At 49.5% G+C, this 23,530-nt stretch overlaps 1 protein-coding gene across 15 annotated transcripts in view; it reads left to right on the top strand.

Annotated features, from left to right (window-relative positions):
• KIAA1217 (KIAA1217 ortholog) overlaps window positions 1-23,530 on the top strand; it is a 372,896-nt gene that overhangs the window by 294,636 nt on the left and 54,730 nt on the right. The window contains exon 1 of one of the 15 annotated variants that reach the window (XM_058669610.1): window positions 8,060-8,272. The exons of 13 other annotated variants lie outside the window; for them this stretch is intronic. The gene's annotated coding sequence lies outside the window, so the exon portion shown is untranslated. Of the gene's footprint in view, window positions 1-8,059; window positions 8,273-21,318; window positions 21,531-23,530 lie in introns of those variants that run through there. One more of the 15 variants, XM_058669609.1, reaches the window with a different exon arrangement.

Here is a 23,530-nt window from a genome sequence, read left to right as displayed (position 1 = left end):
CTGGTGTGCCTGTAGTGTGGTCGTCTCTGCAGGTGTCTGGTTGGCCAACTTGAGTTGAGAGCACCCTGTGTGCCTTGTAAATTACTTGCTGAAACCCTAATTGGTCGTCTCTCAGCCCTGTTGTGTTGGGCACTGGGGTCGTTGTCTCCATGGAAACCGCCGATTGCCTTTATAGCACCACACCTGAATCCCTGGCCCCTCTCGTTGCCTTCCTTGTGTTTAAGTTCTACCACTTGTAGGGTTTTATCTTGCTCACAGACTCTTAGTAAAGCTGAGCCTCTGCACTTGGATTTTTATCTAATTAACTGAGATAACTCCTTATTTAAAAAAAAATTCTAATTATCTAAAATGGACAGTGAGAGAGATAGAGAGATCTGCTGGCCACTTGTTCACCCCACAAATGTCTGCATTGGCAGAGCTGGGCCAGTCCATAGCCAGGAGCCTCTCCTGAGTCTCGCAGGTGAATGTAGGGGCACAGGCACTTGGGCCATTTTCTGCTACTTTTCCCAGGCACATTAGCAGGGAGCTGGATGAGAAGTGGAGCAGCTGGGGCTTGAATGGCCTTGAGGGAACTTAACTCTTGGTACCACATCCTTAGCCCTGCCTGCTCTAGAATTCAAGACCGAAACATTGAACTTCTAAGTGGTTGTCTTAAATGTGGCTTCCTGTGGATATTCTTCCAGTGTTTCCCATGTATCTTGTTGAGGAAAGAATTCCAAATCCTTTTCTCCCTAGCCTTACCTGCCTTCAGTTCTATACTGGGGAAGAAAGAATGGCCAGGGAAAAAAGATGTGTGTGTGTGTGTGGTGGGATGCATCCTATGGAAATGTATGTGTGGGGGGTGCATGTGTGCACCTATGTGCGGTGGGATGCACACATATGACAGGGGCTATTGGAGGAGTTGACACCTGAAGCTGTCACTGCCTGTTCTCTTGCCCGACTCCTGTTGCTCAGCACATCCAACCTGTTGCCCAGAGCTTGTCGCTTCCGCACTGCAAGGCCCCTGCCAATACCTGCAGCTCTAGTCTGACAGAAACAACCCGCCTGGAACATGCAAATAGCACCTTCATGGATAAGTGTATTTAATCCTCAAGACATGATGTTGAGGCAGGTGTGCGCCTAAGCCCTGCATTAACAGTTGATGAAACAACTGCTTATGTTAAGGAATTTTCCCGAGGCCACACAGTTTGAGAGTGGTTGGGCTAAGGCTGCACATGGGCAGGGTGGTTTTACACTCAGACTCCTGCTGCTAAGGAATCATTCATTCCTGCTGTAGCTGCAGCATTCATTCCTTGCTGTCCCCACCCACGTATCTGCAAGCTGATGCTGGTGGTGGTTTAAGTGTGTCTCCTTAAGTTTCAGGCACTGCCGAGTGGCTCACCCATCACATGGAATTAAGTGGATGTGTCTGGTACTTTTCTGTCAAGAGGAAGAGTGACAGCTAAGATACAGAAAGCTCCTAAGTACCAATTCAGTCCCTAAATGCCCACTTTGGCTGGGTTGGGATAGGGCTGAATGCAGGAGCTGGGAGATGCAAATCTTATCCAGCTCTCCTACCTGACTGGCAGGGACACAATTCCTTGAGCTATCAACCTAGGGTCTGAAACTGGAGGCAGAAGACAGATCTGGGTATACAGCCTGTATAATCTGATGTGGGATGCAGGAGGCATTCTAACAGGTGTCCTCAACTCTAGGCTGAACACTCAGCCAAAGAAATAGATGATCTTTTTTCTTTTTTGTAAGATTTCTTTATATGTATTTGAAAGTTTCAGTTACTTAGGAAGACAGAGAGAAAGAGAGGTCTATAGTTTGCTGGTTCATTCTCTAGATGACTACAGCATCCATAGTGGGGCCAGGCCAAAGCCGCAAGCCTCATCTGGGTCTCATGTGGGTTCAGGGGCCTAAGCATTAGGGCCATTGTCTGCTGCTTCCCCAGGTACTTCAGCAGGGAGCTGGATCCCAAGTGGAGTAACCAAGACACAAATGGCCCCATACAGGATGCCGACATTGCACGTGGTGGCTTTAGCCACTACAGCACAGCACTGGCCCCTGGGGTGGCTGAGAGGTGAAACCTAGTGGAATTCAATTGGATCTCGGAAAGGACTAAGGCAGTTCTCACTGGACTGCATCAGTTTTCGGGAGCGTGGGTTGTTATAAAGCAAGGCCGCCCTTCACGCTTGGCCCCTGCACACGGCCGTTTCCCTCTCAGCCTCTCTGCAACACCATGATGGCTCTGAGAGTTTTACAGGTGTAAGAAAGCCTGGACTTAGCAGCACCAGAATGGTGACCCAAATAGAATTCTTTTTTTTTTTTTTTAATGATTAAATACATAGCCCTTGGGGGTGTTTTTGGAGCATTCTAAGAAGAAGCAAGACACTACCTTGCAAAATTCCACCCAGCTGGCCCTGTCCCATTCATTCAACAGACTTGCAGCATGACAAACGGAGTGAAAGTAGTGTGGAGGATGGGGGTGTGGCACTGGTTTCCCAAGGCTCCTCCACACAGTAACACACAAATGCCAGGTGTCTGGGTTTTGAGAGGATCCAGGAAATTTCTCCATGTGTTAGGGATTCTGATGATGCCAAGGAGTGATTGGCTCTTGTGCTGGGTAGAAGAGCAAGTCAATGGTTGTGTCTTGGGAAAGGAAACATCCTAAAGTAGTTACAGGTTGCGTAACCTGCTGAGTGGGATTTGATTCAAAATTCTTTCACAAATCAAACCCAACAACAAAAGCAGATATAAAGCCAAGCCCTTGCTTGGAGAGCCTGAAGGGAAAGTCTGCCTTCTGCACCCACAAAGCCTTCCTAAAGCCTGGGGAGAATTTGCCATCCTCACTTGGAGGCAGGTGGCACATCCTGCTCATGTTGTGACCGATTCAGCGCATGCTCACCTCGGGCACTAGGCACAGGCCGTGTTAGAGTCATCTCTGCATCCTCTGAGAGCTAGCCTAGCCTCTCAGCCCATGGTGCATGTCCACATTTGTTCCCCAGTGTGCCTTGGGGACAATGATGGCACCCCCCAATCACGGGTTGATTCTCCCCCAGTCCTCAGTGTCAGCTCACCTCCATGTTCTCATCCCCAGACATAATTGTGATGCTGGCTACTTGTATCCAGGTGGTGCTTGATTCTCCCTCGCTGTGTTGGTCCTTTAATGTTTGCAGTTCCACCTGTAGCTTCCCCCAACCCCCTCCGCTCCCACTCCACAAGGACATAGGCATCTGTGGCCTGTGTTGTGTGTGTCAGCTTTGGTCTCTCGATCTTTTAGTTATCTGACTTCCTGTTAGACTTCCACTTTTATTTCTTTAATGATAACAATGTGTGGGAACTATGTTAGTTCCTTGGAAGATTCCATCAGCATAGAAAGAGTGTTTATTCTTGATCGTGGTGGTTCTGGATGTCAGAGAACAGACATTTCTGTGTCAACACAGTGGGTGATGTGTTAACTTCATGAATCCTTCCAGTTTGTCAGCAGTTCTGCAGAATGGCTTACAGACTCCATTTGGGGTGCTTTTTATTTATTTGTTTGAAAGGCAGAGAGAGAGAGACAAAAACAGACACACAGAGATCTTCCATGTGCTGATTTCCTCCCCCAGAAGCCCACCACAGGCAGGGCAGGGCTGGGCTGAAAGCCAGGAGCCAGGAACTCCATCCAGACCTCCTTTCACCATGACAGGGACCCAAGTGTTTGAGCCGATATCTGCTGCCTCCCAGGCATGCACAGTCACAGGAAGCTGGATTTGGAAACAGAGCCATGAACCAAACCTGGACACTCCAACAGACGATGCAGGTGTCCCGAGCAGTATCCTGAGCATACCACCCACATCTCTCCCAGTCCACCAGACCTTGGATTTGAACCTACTTTGCATTTCCTTGTACTTGGCTCATAGCCTCCCGTCTGATATTTCCACTTGAGTTTTGCAAATTTTGCGATGATGTTCCTGAGATGTTAGCATGCACAAAGCATTTTGTATTCATACTTAGTTTTAACTTTAGTAAATGCATATTGAAGCTAATGCCGTGGTGTAGTAGGCTAGGTCTCTCCCTGTGGCATCAGCTGCTTATACCCAGCTGCTCCACTTCTGATCCAGCTCACTGCTAATGCACCTGGGAAAGCAGCAGAGTGGCTCAAGTGTTTGGGCCCCTGCACCCATGTGGGAGACCTGGAAAAGGCTCCTGGATTCAAATCAGCTCATCTCTGGCCTTTGTGGCCGTTTAGAGAGTGAACCAGCAGATGGAAGATCTCTCTCTACCTCACCCTCTCTCTGTAACCCTGCCTTTCAAATAAAAATGAATAAATCTTAAATGCCCATTGCTTGACAGTTTACTACCTTTAATTTTACTGCATTCTGTCATCTTCTGGCTTCAACAAGGAGCAGTACGTACCCGTTTTGTAGCTGTGCTGGCTTTGGGAGAAAGGAAGGATTCCCCAGAAGAGAATAACAGCCTGTTGGCGTGGAGGTTTGCTAAAACACTCAGCAGGTTTTCTTTCCTATGTTTCAAATCTGTTTGTTTAAATCCTATCACATTTTTTAGAAAGATTTGTTTATTTTTGTTAAGCAGATTCACAGAAAGAGAAACAGAAAGATCTCTCCACTGGTTCACTCCCCAAGTAGCTGCAACAGTCAGAGCTGAACCGATCCGGAGCCAGGAGCCTCCTCCTGGTCTCCCATGCGGGTGCAGGGTCCCAAGGTTTTGGGCTGTCTTGGACTGCTTTCCCAGACCACAAACAGAGAGCTGGATGAGAAGTGGTACAGCTGGGATTAGAACCGATGCCCATATGGGATCCCGGAGCACGCAAGGCGAGGACTTAGCCACTGAGCCATAATGCTGAACCTTGTTCCAAGTCTTAGAGAAGCAGGGACAGACAGAGCCTCTCTTTCCTACAGGCCCACAATAGCCAGAACTGGACCAGGGCTGAGGTTGGGAGCGAATAACTCAATCCAGGTCTGCCACATGCATGGTAGGAGACCAGCTACCCAGCATCCCTGTTAGCAGGCAGCTAGAGCGTCTAAACTGCTAGGCCAAGGACATGTGCCTCTTGGAGGTCTTTCTCCACTCACACAGTAACAGCTGCATTCACAGCTGACCTCCAGGCTGCACTTAATTCACCACAGATGCCCTGCTGAGCTCTGATTTTTCACAGTGTGAGGTGAAAGGAACTCCTAGTTGCCTCCACCCGGGCCCCCTGTTTTGGGTATGAAAGCTGCAGCTTTGTGAGGTTAGGGAACCTGTTGGGAGCCACACTACTGCACATTCAGACCAGGCAGGCCAGCTGTGGGATGGGCTGTCATCATTCCTATGGCCACTTCTGGCCTCTCCCACTGCTGTCTTCATCTCCAGTGTGCATGGCCACATGTTCATGCACTGTCCATTTCCAAACACCTGCCTCAAAGTGTGCCCTCGTTCCTTGTGCAAAGCTCACCACGTCCACTCTGGGCGAATCTCATGAAGTATTCCAGTGGATTTCTGCCATAGCTCTTAGGTCACACTTTCCTATCCCATACTTACTCTGATTTGTGAACATAAATATTTGAGGTTTATAGCACACTCCCAGTATATTCCAGTATTTGGTTGCTTAAGAATATGGACCTGTCTGAACAAGAATTCCTTGTTCTGTTAATATGGTTAGATGTTAGCAGTTAATAACCCTAAAGTTTAAAAAAGAGAAAAACCATAAAGACCAGAGGGCAGGTAGAGTGGTTCATCCTGCATACATCCCAAACCAGAGTGCCTAGTTCAAGTCCCAGCTCCTCCGATTCCAATTCAGCTTCCTGCTGATGTGTACACTCTGCGGCAGCAGGTGATGGCTTGAACGCTTGGATCACTGATGCCTGTGTAGGGGTGCAGGTGGAGTTATGGCTGCTAGCTTCAAGTTTGCCTAGCCCCAGCTATTGCAGACATTTGGGGGAGTGAGTCACTGGATTGAAGCATGCTCTCTCTCTCTCTCTTTCTCCCTCTCTCTCTCTCTCTCTCTCTGTGTATATGTGATTTATATGTGTGTGTGTATATAGTTATTTCTCTCCCCCTCCCTCTCACTCTCAGGCTTTTAAATATGAAGGAAAATTAATTAATTAATTAATTAATTAATTAGAAAAAAGTAAAAGTCATGGCTTCTCATTTAAGGGCATATATAGTGACAGCATAATAGAGACTATCATATCCAGATGTGAAGTTACAATGCAGTATGCATCTCTACTTCCAAATCAAAGATGGACTCCCAGTGAAACTGGTGGACATATCTAGACAATGGGATGATAAACTGTCTGACACTGCTGTATCAGCAATGTCAGCGCACACTTAAATAACAGATTGATGGAATTATAACTCCTTATGAAGGACTATACTATTGTAATAATATGGAGGAAATCAGTCGGGGAGTAGGAATTTGGGGAGGGAGTAGGGAAATCTCAGACCCTATGGAATTATACCATAAAATTCAAAATAATAGTAAGAAAAAGTAACTTTGTCAGATCAGAACAAGCAATCATCAGAAACACAGGTTCCTCTGACCTGCTGTGGGTTCCACAGGTGGATTTAAGGAGTGACATCCGTCAGTGCTAGTGATATACCTCCAGGTCATAAGTCCACATGAGATTTGGCTGTATTTGTGGCTCACATCCCTTGCTTTGAGAGTTGGTGGCCAGTATCCCCGGTGCCTCCCACCGTGGAGTCGCAGATATGTTCACCTGAGAGCAGCCAACCCTGTGTCCTGATTCACCAACCAGCTATTTCTGGTGCCGTTCCTTTATGGGATGAGGCTCTGGGGCAAGAGCCTGGAGCTATAATCCAAGCGACAGCTGTGACCACACCCAGATAGCCTAGCTGAGACAGTGTGGCCAGTCATCAGAGTGATGCGGACAGCTGCCATTTGCCACATCACTTCCAGGCTGCATGGTCATTTGCTTGAAACACACCTCTGAGTATAGCCCCTAATAATGCCCTCTTTTTAAAGATTTATTTTCTGACTTGAGTGGCTGGGTCGATGCCAGCTCGAAGCCAGAACTCTGGAACTTCATCTGAGTTTCCACATGGGTGCAAGGGTCCCAAACACTTAAGCCATCTTGCACTCTCTTCCCAAACACATTAGAAGCATGGAACTGAGTCAGATGTGGAGTGTTCAGGGCCTGGTGCAGTAGCTTAGTGGCTAAAGTCCTCATCTTGCATGTGCTAGGATCCCATATGGATGCTGGTTTGTGTCCCAGCTTCCCCACTTCAGATCCAGCTCCCTACTTCTGTCCTAGGAAAGCAGTCAAGGATGGTCTAAGGCCTTCGGACCCTGCACCCTTGCGGGAGACCAGGAGGAGGCTCCTGGCTCCTGGCTCCTGGCTTTGGATTGGCTCAGCTCCAGTTATTGTGGCCATTCTGTCTCTCCTCCTCTCTGTAAATCTGCCTGTCCAAGAAAAATAAATCAGTCTTATAAAGAAAAAAAAAAGGGGCATGTTCAAGACTTAAACCTCTGCCCGTACGGGATACGTAGTGCACACAGCACCAGCTGCAGCAAAGCCCCTTTAATCTTGTGCCTTTCTGGGGCTGGTGTTGTGGCGCAGTGGGTAAAGCTGGCATCTGCAGTGTCAGCAGAGATGCTCTGGCTGCACTTGCTAAGGAATTGCTGTTACTGGAACAAGCCACCTGGTGAACACAGCTTCATGCGCAAGCTGCTCAGAGCCTGAGGGAGATATTCTCCTTCTCTTGCTGGTTCCAGCTAGAGTTCTCATTTTATAAGAAGCAGGAAAGTAATGCATGTACATTGTTACGCAGCTGCCAAGTGATACAAACTTCATCCCTCCTGCTTGTGTGGCTGCTCGCCTTTTCTGGCTTTTTTTTTTTTTTTTTTGTCATTGAGAGGTTATGACAACATGAGCCACACTGTATTTATAAACATCACGTGTTTCCTTGATGGGGCTGCCTGTGGCTGCCAGACGGAACACATGCAAGGAACATCTCTCATTAGCTCAGCATTGGTTTGAGTTAGGCTGATTTCCGGGAACGGGGGGAAAAAATGCCATCCGAGTAGGATTGAACTTCCGTGGGGTTTCAGAAGCAGAGACCCCTGGAGACCCAAGCGTGCCCATGGCGCCTTGAAACCACCGATCTTAACTAAAAGCCTCCTTCTGTTACACAAACAAGCGAGCCGTGCCTTTTAAACAAACAAGCCGTGCCTTTAGCCACCATGAAGCCTGGCAGAGGTAGAAGCCTGGCAGGGGTGGATTCAAGGTCTCTGCAAATGTAGCAAGTTTCTTCCAGGACAGAAAGGACTGCAAGAAGATGAGAGGTAAGAACCCTGTCTTTGTTGCCAAGTGTAAAACCCTGGGCTTACTTCTGTAGGCCAGCTCAGCTGCACCAGGCATGCCCACTTTACAGGTTTTTGTGCTGATACCCAGCACACGGCTTAGGGCGAGCACTCTGTGTGGCTGGTCTCAGCCTGTTTGCTAAGAATCTTCCAGAATGACCCTGGCTTGTCTCGCATCTATAGCTCTTGCCAGCTAGTTCCTGTTGCTCCCGTATCTTTAATAAGGAAGAGTGAGAGTCAACACAGTTTGCATGCACAAATCACATTGCTGCATGTGTTGGGTGATCGTTTTCTGTGGCTTTATGAAGATGCGAACTTGTTCTGGCTTCAGAGATAAAGTGGACAACTTGAAGGCAGGGGAAGAAAATAAGTACTGTGTGTGCTTTGGCATCCTAAAGGGAAATTACATGGAAAATCCCTTTAATGTTTAAAATGAAAAATAGCTCTTGAATCTTGCTTTGGAAATTTTTGAAAGAGATACCAATTCAAGCCTTCTGAAATGAAATGGAAACTCGCAGTTTTGTCAATAACAGATATGGGCGTATCATGTCATGTTTCACGATGGCTTGACACAATCCTCCACAGGAATCATATTGACTTGAAGCCACTGTTCTGTCTCCTTCCTACAGTGGTTGGGCCAATGCTTTAAATTTTGTTGCTTCTAAAGGAATTTTGTAAACCCAGCAACTAAATGTGAGATTGTAACCACTTGTCCTGTGCAGTCTAAAGAAAGCATCATAGTGCACTGAGTCATTCAGACGATCCTATAGCGTAGGTACTCTGATACCCATTTTAAGGTGGAAAGATTGAGGCAGAGGGAAATGAAGTAACAAGATCAAGTTAGTAGCAGAGCTGGCCCGTCCATCCGGGCTGTGTCCATGGTTCGTGTTTTTCAGTCTTGTTTGGACCCTGTTTTTCACTGAGTAGCTCAGATTCCAGATCTGGAGCCAAAGATAGATAACTGGAGAAGAATAATGATATTTAATAAGTAGTGTTCCTTTGGCTTCAAGATAAATTATTTTGGATTTTTTAAAAGTATCTGTAGCAATCAAGACCTCATATCCAGCCCAGCTACTTCTCCGGGGACATAGGGACAAGTCAGAGTGGTGGAGGACAGCATTTGACCAGGAGGACATGCTGGGCCCCCTTGTCCCTCTTTGCCTCCTGCGGAGTCCCTCCTGGGAGGTGTTTTTCCGGGACAGAGCAGAGGGGGCTGCCTGTGAAGTCTGAGTGGAGAGCCGCCCCTGTGCTGTTGGGAGGAGGGACAACAGAGTACAGGGGAGCCAGGGAAGAGCACCAGGCTTCAGGTCCACCGTAGATATTCCCTAGAGCGACTTGCGGCTCTCTGTGCTAGCCCTGAGTCTGGGTGTGCCTTGCCTGCAGCCCTATGCCCCAGGCTTAGCTAAACCAGAGCCTTGCTGCCATCCCTCCCTCCTCCTGTAGCAAGTGCATGGCGGTTCCCGGCGAAGGGCTGGGCTGGTGCTGGCTGGAATGTACAGGAGAAAGCTGGGTGGTGCCACACCCTTGTGCCCTGCGGTGTCCAAGTCACATCGCTTTCCTTCACGCCTGTAAATAGAGTTGGTACCGGGAATAGCCATGGCGTGGGAACACAGGTCCTTGTGTCCCCACGTTGTGTCCTCTGTCCTCATGAGTTTTCTTGGGCTGGCTTTGCATTCTTTGTTGGGTGCCCCTGGATAGCCCTGACCCTTCTAGATGATTCCGTACTGTAGCAGCTCAGGCTCTCAATGTCCAAGACGAATCAAACCAAGTTTGCAGGTGACTGTTCTCTTGGAGCAAGTGTTAATTTTCACATGAATTTAAGGGTATAGCTAAACACATAGGCATCTTTTGAAAACAAACAAATCACAGTGTTTTTAAGATACATGTCACCTGCTAGGTACACATTGCTTTCCTCCTTTGCTTTTTTCCCCACAAGGTACGTGATCTCTGGGCTTGCACGTGTTTGATAGAGGGAGAGGTACTCTGTTTACAGGATCCACAGCTGCTGCTGGCACTGTGTGACTGAGAAAATTCATGGGAGCTCCCTGGAGAAGCAGGGCCAGGAGTCAGAAGTGCGAAGAGGGTGTGGGTATCACCTTTTGTAACCCAGTCACCTGTCGCCTGGAGAAGCAGGAGGCTGAGGATGGTTGGGCGGATGCAACTAACATCACTGAGTCGTTCTGGGGGTCACTGTGACCCAGGACCCAAGGCAGCCTGACCTCATAGAGGCTAGAGTTTCATAGGCCAACATCAGGCAGCCACAGTGGATCAGCCTCTGGCACTGCCGTGCTTGCCCACAGAGCCTCCAAGTAGTCAGGAGCACCTGCACTAGGGGCATGAAGTACGTTTTCTGTCTGTGTATTCCCTGGGAGGGCCCAGGTGGAGGTGAAAAAAATAGGGCTGAGCCCAAGCCACCTGTCCTGGAGCTAGGGCCCTGTCCTTAGCCAGTGCTGGGCCAGGCTGTTCCTTGCTTCTGTTTTCATGCCTCTGGGACTCCTGAGATTAGGTGTGTTGCTTGGTTGAAGAGAAGACAGTAGATTTGGCTTTCCTGGCTCAGCCACTGCTGCAGCTGAGGACTGCTAAGTTTTACCCGTGGAAAGCAGCAGAGTTCACTTACTTGCTCTCTTGTAGATGATTCTACTAAAAACAGCAAACAGCAACAAAACCACAACTCCTGTGGTAGGGCCAGAGCTCATGCCTTGGAGGTGCATGACCCTAGACCCAAGAAATAAAAAAATAAATTTTAAACTGGACAGGTATGTCTCACCCAATATTTTTGTAGATGGAGAACAGGGCTTCAAGTCAACTGACAATGCAGCTACTTCAGGTTAGGAGAGAGTTTGGGTCAGACACTGTCGGCTGAACCAGATCCAAAATATTGTGGCATTATTTTCCAGAATGTTCTCTTGACAATGACAGGCAGCTCCTGGGATGCCTGGAAGTGAAATTCTCAAATACTCTCACTACATTCGGGCACTCACATTCTCAAAATTGTTCTTTCCATGACACAGGTAATTTTCAGGCAGTATATGGGGAAGACATGTTTTTAAAGTTTTCATAATTATATGACATTATTTTAACAAGTGTTGGAGAAATAGATGACCCAAAGAATGAAAGAGTTAATGAATCCAGAGACACTTCAAAAAAAATCATGGGAAAATGGAAATATTGTGATGCAAATATCTTGAAATGCACGGATTATAAGGTCCAGAATTGTGGTGATAGTGGGTTGAGCTGCTGCCTGCAGTGCTGGCATCCCAGGTGGGTGCCAGTTCGAGTCCTGGCTTCTCTGCTTTCAATTCTGCTCCCTGCTAATGCAGCAGAAGATGGCCCAAGTACTTGAGTTCTTGTACCCATGTGGGAGACCCAAATGGAGTTCCAGGCTAGTGGCTTCGGTCTGGCCCTGACCTGGCCATTGTGGTCAATTGGGGAGTGACCTAGCAGAAACAAGATCTCTGTAACTCTTTCAAATAAATAAATATGTCTTTTAAAAAAAGTTCAAGGAGAGTGCATATTATCAAAAATGCACAGATTTCATTTTTTTTGGACCAAAATACATTTATGCTTTCACTCCATTTCTCTGCAAACATTTTGAAGTACCTTTTTGTTATTGTATACTGAATCTCATTGCTTAAATTATAACCAAGGGGGTGAGGACATCAACTTTAAAAATGCCGTTAAAGAGCATTCTTGAGTCATAACACGGCGGATGGAAGGATAGGCCCAGAACAGCGTCTGTGTCTTGTGTGATATGTAGAATCAGAGGCCTTAAGGTGAAGACCAAGACAGTTCAGAGTGGGAACAGTGAAACTTCAGATAAGGATTACCCCGCTGAGAAACACAGGCCAGTTCAATGTCCCGGTCCAGTGAGAATCCTCGTCAACCGTTCTCAAGACCTTTGGCATCTTAGGGTTTGGCACATTGTTGTATCGGTCCTTGCCGTGGGGGTTACTGAAAGGAGTGTCGCAGTGGTCAAGGGATAGACCTCTGCTAGGGACCAGGCAGCACTGACCACCATTCTGTATTTCTGAATGATGCAGAATGGGTGTGGCTGGCTGGTTGATTGACTATTTTTTATCAGAAAGGCAGATCAGATTTCCAGAGAGAAGGAATGACAGAAAGAAAGATCTTCCATCTGCCAGTTCACTCCGGAAGTGGCTGTAAAGCCAGGAGCCAGGAACTTCTGGGTCCCTCACACAGGTACAGGGTCCAAGGCTTTGTGCCATCCTCTACTGCTTTCCCAGGCCAGAAGCAGGGAGCTGGATCTGAGGTAGAGCAGCCAGCATAGGAACTGGCACCCATAAGAGATGGCTGTGCCACAAGTACAGGCTTAACCAACTGTGCCACCATGCTAGCCCCTACCGAGGAGTATTTTTAAGCATGATTTTATATGGGAACACAGACAAAGTCACCAACATCCAAATGGCCCTCAGATGAGTATGTGGTTCTTTGGAGTGGCCCAGGACACTGAAGAGGACTTGCTAATCTGGTGATCCCTTCTGGAGGGCTTGAAGGAACATTCTGGATGCATAGCCACAAATTGGGTATCTTTTTTATTTGCCTTTGAAAGCACATCTGAAAATGCTGTGTCACTGAAGTGTGATGTATTCTCTCAGTATCTGCAGGGTCCAGGCCGTAGTGCTCCTGGGAACCGTGACAGAGTTTAATGTAACTCTGGAGACAAAAGTGCCTGTTAGCTCGAGGTCGGAGAGAACCCCCACGTCTCATGAAAATGTGAGATGCGGCACTTTTGGCCAGCCAAGGCTATAATTATGTTAATCGGACCACTTAAAGGCTGGAATTTGTTGTTTTAAAATGTCCTCATGTTTTTATTATTCATGACAATGAGCCAAAGAAATTGAGTGGAACGCCGATCCATTTCCATGCAATATCACTTTGTGGTTACAGCATCCAAATGAATCAACTGTGGAATTTTTGCGTTTTTAATTTTCATGCAGAATTATTTATCGAAAGATAGATACGCATATACATGGCCTATCTTAATGACAGAAAGATTGCCCAGGGACAGGCATTTGATGATACAGCAGTTAAAATGTGTTTCAAGTGCCTGGGTTGGAGTCCTGGCTCCACATCCAACCCAGCTTCCTGCTAATGTGTACCCTGGGAGGCAGCAGGTGGCAGCTCAAGTGTTTGGGTCCCTGCTCCCCAAGTAGAACTGGGTTCCAGGCTCCTGGCTTCAACCTGACCCAGCTGTTGGGAGCATTTGGGGGAAATGAACCAGTAGATGGAAGATCCATCTCTCTCTGTCTCTTTGTTTCTGCCTTTGCAATAAGTAAATGTATTTTTACATGAAGTGAAATATGTCTTTAAAATATGAATATTAGATCAAGAGAACATATGTGTGCCCCATGGTGTTTGGGTGCCCATGGTTAGTCACCCAAGATAGATACACGTGTGTGAAACTCCCACGGGGCTTGAACATGTAACTGCTCTGTCTTGAGCTTGGATTCCTGGCATGTCTCTGGACTTTTCTATCTCCTCCTGGATAATGTCTCTCTTGGTCTTTAAAAAATTGCACCTTCTTGAAAAAAAATATGTGTATGGATTTTGAAACTGTTCACACTGAAATCAGCGGGATTCCATTTTCCTTTGTAGTTTGGAAGCCTGTGATGGTGCCACTCCCTTAGGTGCACTCGCCCACGGAGCACGCGTCCTTCTTGGTGTCCTCCTGTATTCAAGGGGCTGTACCCAGGGTATATGTTTGGTTCTGCTCTGAGCCCACTGAGCTGGCGCATGAGTGTTGGCAATGTTTATAGCCACACTTAGGTATTACACTTTCCTTCCTGCAAACCCTGGCTCATTGGATCCCCACCCCTAGAAGGTGAAGGGCAGAACCAATTCTTGGACTAACCTTGCAAGGAGGACTGTGGACTCCAAGCAGTTGTGTGCTAGAACCTTGATTCTGTGACTGAGAAACATCTCAGAAGGGGCACCTGAGCCCCCGGCTTCATAACCTGGGGCTCTCTGCAGCAGCTCTGGCCGCCTCCCTTGGATGCCACGGTGGGGAGGGCCACCGATCGGTAAGGGTGACTGAACCGTTTTAGGAAGTGTTTGGGAACCCACGTGGGGATGCCAGTGGACTTGGGGGAGAGACCATCAGGATGCAGCCAGCATCTTTCACCCCCTAATTCCAAGAGATCCCCACTATCTGTATTTGCACCTAAATCTTCCGATCCTCTCTGGGGGAAATGTTGCCCCATTTTTGCTTTGCAGCAAAGAAAAGAAAGAGAAAAGATGACATTAGAGATGGGGGAGGGGTGGCAGCATGGCACAGTGGGTTAAGCTGCTGCTTGCAATGCCAAAATCCTAGAGTCTCAGCTGCTCCATTTCCCATCCAGCTTTCTGCTGATATGCTTGGGAAAGCAGCAGGTGTTGGACCAAGTCCTAGGGCCCATCCCACCCACGTGGAAGACCCAGATGGACTTCCAGGACCCAACCCTAGCTGTTGTGGACATTTGGGGAATAAGCCAATGGATGGAAGATTCTCTCTCTGTATCTCTCTCTCCTCTCTCTAACTCTTAACTCAACCTTTCAAACAGAAAGAAAGGAAAAATGAAGGAAAGAAGGAAGAGAGGCTGGAGGTAGGGGTGGGCCTTAGGGGCAGATGAGCCACGCCTGGTGCAGCCTGCAGCTCACTTTGCTGTCAGTGCTAGTCCTGAGCTTTGCATCTTTAACTTGTCGGCAGTGTCTGCCCCTTGCCTCATGGGGGCATCATGTCCTAGGGATCAGGGCTGTTGTCTCTGTGAGCCATACCACACATGCGGCATGCAGAGTTCACTTCAGGGTGGGGCTGCTCAAGGGCCTGGCAGTATTGCTGGGGCCACAGGAGCAAAGCCTGCTGCCGAGGAGGGCAGTGGGCTGGAGCCTGGCAAGGGTCCCAGCTGTTGGGGTAGGGCAGGATGCTTGCCAGGCTCCAGCCCCAGGATTCATGCAGACTTCCAAACTGGTTGTCTTTGAGGCTGTTATTTATCCAAAGAAAGCAAAGCAGTGGTTTTGCTGATGCTCTCGGGTGTCAGGCCAGGTTTGCTGGCCGGCTGGCGGGCTGGTTGGCATTGATATCTGAGCTGAAAGCACACAGAGGTATTCCTTTGAAATGGAGCAGTCTGGCGGGGGCCCCTGGATCCATGTCCTGAAGTCATCTTCCCCACCCCTTTCCTCTTGGCGTGACTGAGGCCCATGCCGGTCCACCTTTCTCCCAGGACTCCTGTGCCATTCTCTGTGGATGAATCTGAGCAGGAGCTTTCAGAGAAGGGCAGGCCACCACAGTTATTTCTGGACGCACTGAGTTTCTTGAGCTCCTTATGCCTGTGTTTTGGCCTGGGATAAGTCCCTGGACCCTGATGGTCACCTGTGAAATGGGCATGACAACCTGTATCTGATAGGTATGACTGCGACTGTAAGTGATCCCAAAGCAGGATCAGTAGCAAAGCTTCTGGGACCCGTGCAGTGGCAGGAGAGATAAGGCCCCACATGTGGTGCCGGCATCCCATAGAGGCACCAGCTGGAGTCCTGGTTGCTCCATTTCTGATCCAGTTCCCTTCTGGTATACCTTGAAGAGCAGCAGCGGATGGTGTAAGTGCCTAGGTCCCTATGCCCATGTGGGAGACCTGCAAGAAGCTCCTAGCTTTAAACCGATCCAGTTCCAAACACTGCAGTAATTTGGGGAATGGGCCAGTGCATGGAAGATTTCTTTCTGTCTCTCCTTTTCTCTTTATAACTCAGCCTTTCAAATACAAAGAAATAAATCTTTTTTTAAAAAAAAAAAAGCAAGCTATTTTTTAAAGATTTATTTTATTTTTATTGGAAAATCAGATATACAGAGAGGAGCAGAAACAGAGAAGAAGATCTTCCGTCCGATGATTCACTCCCCAAGTGAGCGCAACGGCCGATGCTATGCCGACCTGAAGCCAGGAACCAGGAACCTCTTCCAGGTCTCCCACATGGGTGCAGAGTCCCAAGGGTTTGGGCTGCCCTCAGCTGCTATCCCAGGCCACAAGCAGGGAGCTGGATGGGAAGTGGAGCTGCCGGGATTAGAACCGGCGCCCCTATGGGATCCTGGGGCGTTCAAGGCTAGGACTTTAGCTGCTAGGCCACGGCGCCAGGCCCAAAAGAAAGCTATATTTTAAAAATAGGAAAAAATAGTCTTTTCCTGATCCCCACTGTTCCTGGCTGATTGAATCAAAATATTTACTGATGGACAAAGTCTAGGTTAGTTAAGGTTACCAACCAAGGTTTTGTAAGGCCACATTTTTTTTCTTTTTCTAAGGTTCATTTATTTATTTTTAAGGCAGAGGCTTACTGGCTTACTCCCTAGATGGCCCCAGAGAGCTGCAACAGCCAGGGCAGGACCAGGCCAAAGTCAGGAGCTTTATCCAGGTCTCCCTTTTGGGTGGCAGAGGTCCAACCACTTTTGGCATTTTGCCCAGGCCATTGGCAGGGAGCTAGATTGGAAGTGGAGTAGCCAGGACGTGAACCGGTGTCCATATGGGATGCCAGCACCACAGGCAGTGGCTTTACCTGATACAGCGTAACACTGGCCTTTGTATCTCACTTGTCATCCATCACCTTATCAACTCCCTCTAGTGAAGGAGGGGGCCCCTCAAATGCACACTGGCCAGGACCCCATGGCTCTGTTTGGTTCCTATGTCTTAAAAACAGATGAGGGTTTGGGCTCGGCAGCGTGGCCTAGTGGCTAAGGTCCTCGCCTTGATCCCATATGGCCGCTGGTTCTAATCCCGGCAGCTCCACTTCCTCTCTGTCTCTCTTCCTCTCAGTATATCTGACTTTGTAATGGAAATAAAATAAATCTTAAAAAAAAAAAAAAAAAAAAAAAGATGAGGGGGCCCCAGCGGCACGGCCTAGCAGCTAAAGTCCTCACCTTGAACGCCCCAGGATCCCATAGGGGTGCCGGTTCTAATCCCAGCAGCTCCACTTCCCATCCAGCTCCCTGCTTGTGGCCTGGGAAAGCAGTCGAGGACGGCCCAAAGCTTTGGGACCCTGCACCCGTGTGGGAGACCCAGAAGAGGTTCCTGGTTCCTGGCTTCAGATCAGCGTAGCACCGGCCATTGCCCTCACTTAGGGAGTGAAACATCAGACGGAAGATCTTCCTCTCTGTCTCTCTTCCTCTCTGTATATCTGACTTTGTAATAAAATAAATAAACCTTAAAAAAAAACAGATGGGGCTCCAGGAAAGGGACACCCTCGGACACTGATACAAAGATCAGGTCTACAATCTGTCATTCTGTAGGTCTAACCTGTGACGTGCGATGGTTGGTAACATGTGAACACACATCTACATTCGTGAACACATGTGTGTCCATGTACATCTGTGATGAATGGCATGTGGTATCCGTGTGTGAGAACTACTGAGCAGCAGGCAGCCTGCCTGAGTGCAGTTGTGTCTTGCATCATAATGGCTGTGCGTGTGGAAAGAAGTCCCCTAACTGTCGATCATGTTGGTCACAACATCATCGCCGTCTGAGCTGCCTGGCTTCTCAGAGCATACTCCCTGTACTCAGGCATGCCCGACTGTACATGCCAGACAAATACGTGCGATGTGCCAACTGAGTCGCTGCAGTCGATACAACATGAATTCTGTTCCTGGTGGAATTAATGTTGCGGCAAGTTGGTGAGTTTAAAGAGCCATCTGGCTAGTGAGCCTCAGACCAGGAGCTGTGCCAGTATCTTTTTGTTTTTCCCTTTACCAGAAAAACCTGAACCTTTCAGTGCAGAGGACTCAGGGACTGAGGGCCAAGAGTCAGGCACCCCTCCCTGATCCGGACTAGGAGGGCAGTTGGGAACTAGACCTCTTCCCCAGACCACTCAGCAGCCCTGGGATGCAAAGCCCTCCAGCCTTCTCCACCGTTTCTCTTCACTCCATGGTGTGAAACAGGCACTGGGAGACAGCAGACATAAGCAAAATCGTGAGCACCACACAGCTTTGATAACTGTGTGTTAGTAGCACCCTTGTCCTGTTATTATTACTAGTTGTTGATTTCTTAGTGTGCCTGATGCAGAAATTAAACTTTAGGTGGGCGCATGCCTATAGGGTCAGGTGCTTTGGGGTTTCAGAAATGCCACGTGGATCTTGGAATATGCTCCTAGAGGATACACAGAGGTGAGAATGCGCAGAACAGCTACCTAAACTTGGGGAAGCCTTTGGCTGCCATCTTCATATATCCTCTACATTCGGAAAAGAGAAGTCACAGTTTACCTGCATATGTCACCAAAGGCAGTGCCCTTGAGACAAGAGCCCAGCGTACCCTGTGAGCTGTGGCTCCTGAAGAGTGTGTGTATGGTAGGTGGGGGAAGGTCCCGACACCCCGTGGTAGAGTAAGAACTGTGACAATCACATAGAGCACTACAGCTTCTGCTGCAGCGTGAGTGTTGACAAGCTGAGGCGGAGGATCCTTCAGGACCACCCGGGGGTGGAATACGGCACTGGAATGTGAGTGTAGGTCACATAGAAGACTCTGAAGATGCCAGCCCGGAAGCCCCTGGAAGGGTGTGGCAAGATGGAAGGACTGGTGGCCATCCAGGAAGTGGGAGGAGGAGGCAAGTGCAGATAATGAGTGAGAAGGAGTGGTTTGAGCCGTGCCTGCGAAGGCTGGAAAGAAGATACTGTGCCACAGGCTGTAACTATTTCAGGCACACGAGGAGCTTGTCCTTGGCCTGGCACCCAGGGGAAGACTGGGCTACTCTTATCTGCCTCATGGTTTTGCGGAGTTAAGGATTGAGGTTTGGAAGTCACGTGATCTCTTTAACGTTCCTTGTTTCTTCTGCCCCAGACTGTAATCTTTCATCGTTGCTGCTGGGCACAGTCCTGGCCCAGGAGTGCATCAGCCAGTGACTGGCCTGGGGCTTTCTTGAGAATTCAGTCATTTCGGCCACTGTTGCCTGGCCTCCTGAATGGGGGACATTCCACTTAGGAACTAAAAGAGGCATGAATGACTGGAGTTACACAGGATTCCAGCAGTCCTTACTTTCATGTATAAGCACCCTCTGAGATGTTCTTTTTGCATATGCATTTAAGTAAGGAAAAACAGTGTCAACAAGGAAATGAATCAGAAAGGCAAAGAGGCATACATTTTACAACAGCTTTGGCGTTCAAAGAGCACAAACATGATTCCCGGTTGAGGTCATGCTGAAGATTTACCAGCGAGGAATAAAATCACTTCCATGTTGTTGCTGGGCCTGCTGAATGGGAAGGAGGAGCCTGTGGTCAACGCGGTCCGGAAAGGGCACTCCAAGCCGACCAGAGCTATTCCTGACAGGGAGCATGGAAGCCGAGAACGGCTTTGGGCTGCGTGAGTCCAGCTTCCGGAGGCTGTCATGCCCCACGCCCCTCCCATGGAGCCAGTACAGCTGATTGGATCTCACAGGGTCATGGCTTCAGAAATGAGCTGTTCTGGTCTCATAGGCTTCAGCACCTGCTCAGCCACAATGCGAGATTCTCTCGGAGGAGGTGGGGCTGGAGTGGAGCCTTCGCCAGGCAAACAGGGACCAGCTCCGCTGCCGCCTTTCCAGGAAAGTCTTACATTGGATTGCAGGAAATGAGACCCTGTGTTACCTCTACCCTGGTGAGGAGTCACAAACCCTTTGTGTGTAAGAGACTTTTAAGAAAATCCAAACATGGTATTTTTTTTTCACAGCCCCTTGTCCTCTTGCTGGCCTTTGCAGTGGACACCGTCAGCAGCTCCCACCTCCTCCGAATGTTGCTTGGGACACTGCCTGCACAGCCACGGAGTGCTTGCCTGGCAGCCGCAGGCCTGTGCCACCACCCACTGGCCTTGAGCTCCTGGCACGTCACAAATTCTTTTGGTCGGCAAGAACGACCTCCAAAAGCCTTCAAAATGCACAAGGCTTCCCAGAGTGCGGTAGCCGGGTGTGGCAGGAGGCCAGCAGAGGCTTAGAGCCCAGAACTTAAGTTTCCTGATTGCTGGATTCCCAAGTGCAAAGCTGCCGTCTCCCCATACCCACTTCCGGGGGGGCTGCTCAGAAAGCACCAAGCGGGAAGTGTCTCCAGCACCCACCTGCAGGCCAAGGCAGGTGTTCTGTGCCCTGTCTTGATGCCTGGTGCCTGAAATACAGGCAGCTCACTCCTCCCACCTGGCCCCAGGAAGACAGCACCTGTGCTGACAATGGTTGCACCCCAGGGTGGGGTGGGGTCTCTGGGGACCACCTCACCTCCTCCTCCTGTGTTTTACTCAGGGCTCTGGGTTCCTGGGTCTTTCGGGCATGCTCATGTCCCTTCACTGATCTTTTCCAGCTTGCATGGCCACCTGGGGCCAACTGGCTAGCTGGCAGCAGGCTGTTTAAGGGCTACCATTCAAAGTTCAGCTTGGAGACACCCGGGCTAGTTAATGAACACCCAGTGCCCGTGGTCCCTGCCCAGCTCTCCCAGCACCTGCGGAACAAGCTCGGGTTTCCTCCATTTGCCAATCCCACCCTCCTGACCCCGCCCCACTCCCTGCCCAGGGCTTCAGAAAGTGGCAGCCGCAGGGGCAGTGGGAGCTGAGCTGGACTTCCTGGGCAGCACCCTGCACTCCACAAAGATGTGTTCTGACTGCCAGCCCTCGAGGGAGGGCACCACCAGCACATAGGATGTGTGTGTGTGTGTGTGTGTGTGTTTTCTTTGTTTGCTTTTGGGCCAACTGGTTGTCTGTCTGAAGGACACCCTTTGCCTTGGGTGAAATCATCTTTGTGCTGTTCCCTTGGCCAAGCACCCGTTCACCTGGCCTTGCAGCTCCCTGGCGCTGGCGTGCGTGCCTCACCTATAAGCGGCTGCTAAGGGACTGAGTCACCCCTGTGGTGGCCTGTGGTTGGATGTGGGCCGAGGTTACTTTGGTGACTAATTTCCAAGGGGAGGAGTGAGTGGCTTTTGGCATGGGGAGGGCCCCTCCTCCGCTTCCTCCTCCTCCTTCTCCTCCTCCTCTGCCTCCTCCACCTCCATGCCGGCAGCAGCTCTACTCCCAAGTCTGGGCACAGCCACCACGAGAGGACAGGCTTCTTTGCAAGTTGTGAACACTCAGAGTGGGGAGAGGCTTCTGTGGGTGTGTGGGAGGGTGCTTCTGCATCCCCTGGGATGACCTTGCATCCACCGGAGAGCACGCTGTGTAAGACAACCCAGTGCTGGGCACGGGACTCGGAAGCAAGGCAGCCACGCCGTGGAGGGCTGAGCCAATGGTGCGAGTGACACAGGTGGCTCCCCTGGGACAAGGTAAGTGACTTCAGGTCTTGGAGGATGATGATGGAGTCTCCTAAGGACCCTCCCCCACTGCCCCCTCCCCCTGGTGGGGGTGGGCAACTCCATGGTGCCGCCTGCTGAGTGGGATGTTTACAAATTGTGGGCAGGGCGTGGGGGTGGCAGGGAGCAGTGGCCATGCAGGCTACGTGATATTCCTTTTTCCACAAGGCGTAAGGCATGTAGATTTCACAGGCTACACAAAAACCCCTGACAGCTCCTGAGATCATTTGAAGTAAACATTGGTTTGTGCAAACACTTGTTTTAGTTTGTTTCTCCTTCCCATACTAAAGGTTCCTTCTGTTTTTCACACAAGTTATGGGTGAGAGAGATCGGGTTTAGCTGGTAGTGGGTGTGTTGGGGGACAAGGAAGCTGATTCTGTTTTTCCCTCCAACCTCGGGGAATGGATCTGAAGCTCCCGTAGAGGTGGCCAGGGGCCAGTCAGTCCATTCACTGGGCCATATACTGCAACACCGCCCGGTCAGGCTCCCACAGCAGCAGCCCCGGGTATAAGAGCGAGCCTCAGCCAGCAGAAGTTTGAATGGAAAGCAGGGATTCTGGGCTCTGCCTGATGGAGCAGCTATGGGGGCAGACAGGCTTGTCCATCCCCGGAACCAGGGTCTCCAGGGTGGAAGGATGAAGTCCCACAGGATCAGGCTCAGGTGTGTGCAGTATTCCGGTAATGTGTGGGAAGAACCTGGTTGGTGGGTTTAGGTTTGTCTCTGTCTCGGTGTCAGGATGAAACTTTCTGAGCTCACATCAGAACATGAATGTTGGGGTTTTCTGGGCAAGAAGTGTCAAGGATGGAACAGATCCTGATGTTTTTAACACAGACAGAGAGGGGAGGTGATGGGGGTGGCTGGTATGTCACAGGGAGTGGTGGGGGAATCAGGGATTCGGGCCTGTTAACGTGAACAGCAACTGTATGTGTGTGAGCGGTGTGAACATATGTGACTGTGTGAGGGTGTATGTGTGGCGATGTGAGGAATGTGATGGTATATAGAAGGGTGTGCGAGGGTGCATAAGTGTGTGTGTGACTGGGGGTATGAGTGTGTGAATGAGGGGTGAGTCTGGGTAAGTGAGACAGGATGTATGAGTGTGTGTGATTGAGGGTGTATATGTGGCTGTGTGATGAGTGTCTGTGTAAGAGTGTGTGTGAATACATACATGAGTGAGTATGGGTGTGCCCCATTTGTTTTATCTTGTAAGACTAGTGTTATTTATTCTGCAAAGTTGTTGTCGGAGAGATTTCCCATCCACTGGTTCGCTCCCCAGATGCCAAGGGTAACCTGGGTGGCGATAAGCCAAGTCTGCAAGCCAGGAACTCTATCCAGGTCTCCAGTGTGGGTCACGGCGTCCCGAGTACTGAGCCGTCACCTGCCGTCTCCTTCAGGTAACATTAGCAGGAACCTAGAGTCCAGAGCCAGTGCCAGGTATCCTGCTATGGGATACAGCTGTCTGAACTGCTAAACCAGTTCCCCCCACCCCGCGGTCCTGGAAGTTCACACTCTGTATTGCAGTGCAACAAGGACCCTGTGGGTATTTAGTGTCTTCAAAAGGAGCATTGGAGACCAAAGCAAAATCAAACCATGCAGGTGCCTGATTCTAGGCAGGTGGCGGGCATGAGAGGCGGGAGTTGTTTGACATCTTGGATCGGAGTACTTCCTGGCCGCCCTGCATCGGTCAGTCAACCACGAGTCCTCCGCCGTCCCTCTGGACCACTTTTTACTGAGTAGCTGAAGGCTGAAGTCCGTCCTTGCTAAGAACTACACACAAAGTCTCCAACTTCCGAGTCTGCACAGCCAGCCTCCAACTCGATGTGTGTGTGTTCAGCTCCCCTGTGGTTATTTGAAGTTTTCCAAGCAAAGCTGATAGCCCAGCATGGCCGCCGGGGTCTGTCCCTACACGGGCTGAGATCCTGTAGGTTGGCATCTGTGCTGTGCTGAATGTTGGCTTGTTCAGTGTTCAGACTGCC

Source organism: Ochotona princeps, chromosome 10 (genome assembly GCF_030435755.1).
Source record: "Ochotona princeps isolate mOchPri1 chromosome 10, mOchPri1.hap1, whole genome shotgun sequence".
In the NCBI taxonomy this organism is placed as follows: domain Eukaryota; kingdom Metazoa; phylum Chordata; class Mammalia; order Lagomorpha; family Ochotonidae; genus Ochotona; species Ochotona princeps.
This window is presented reverse-complemented; position numbering and strand designations above follow the sequence as displayed.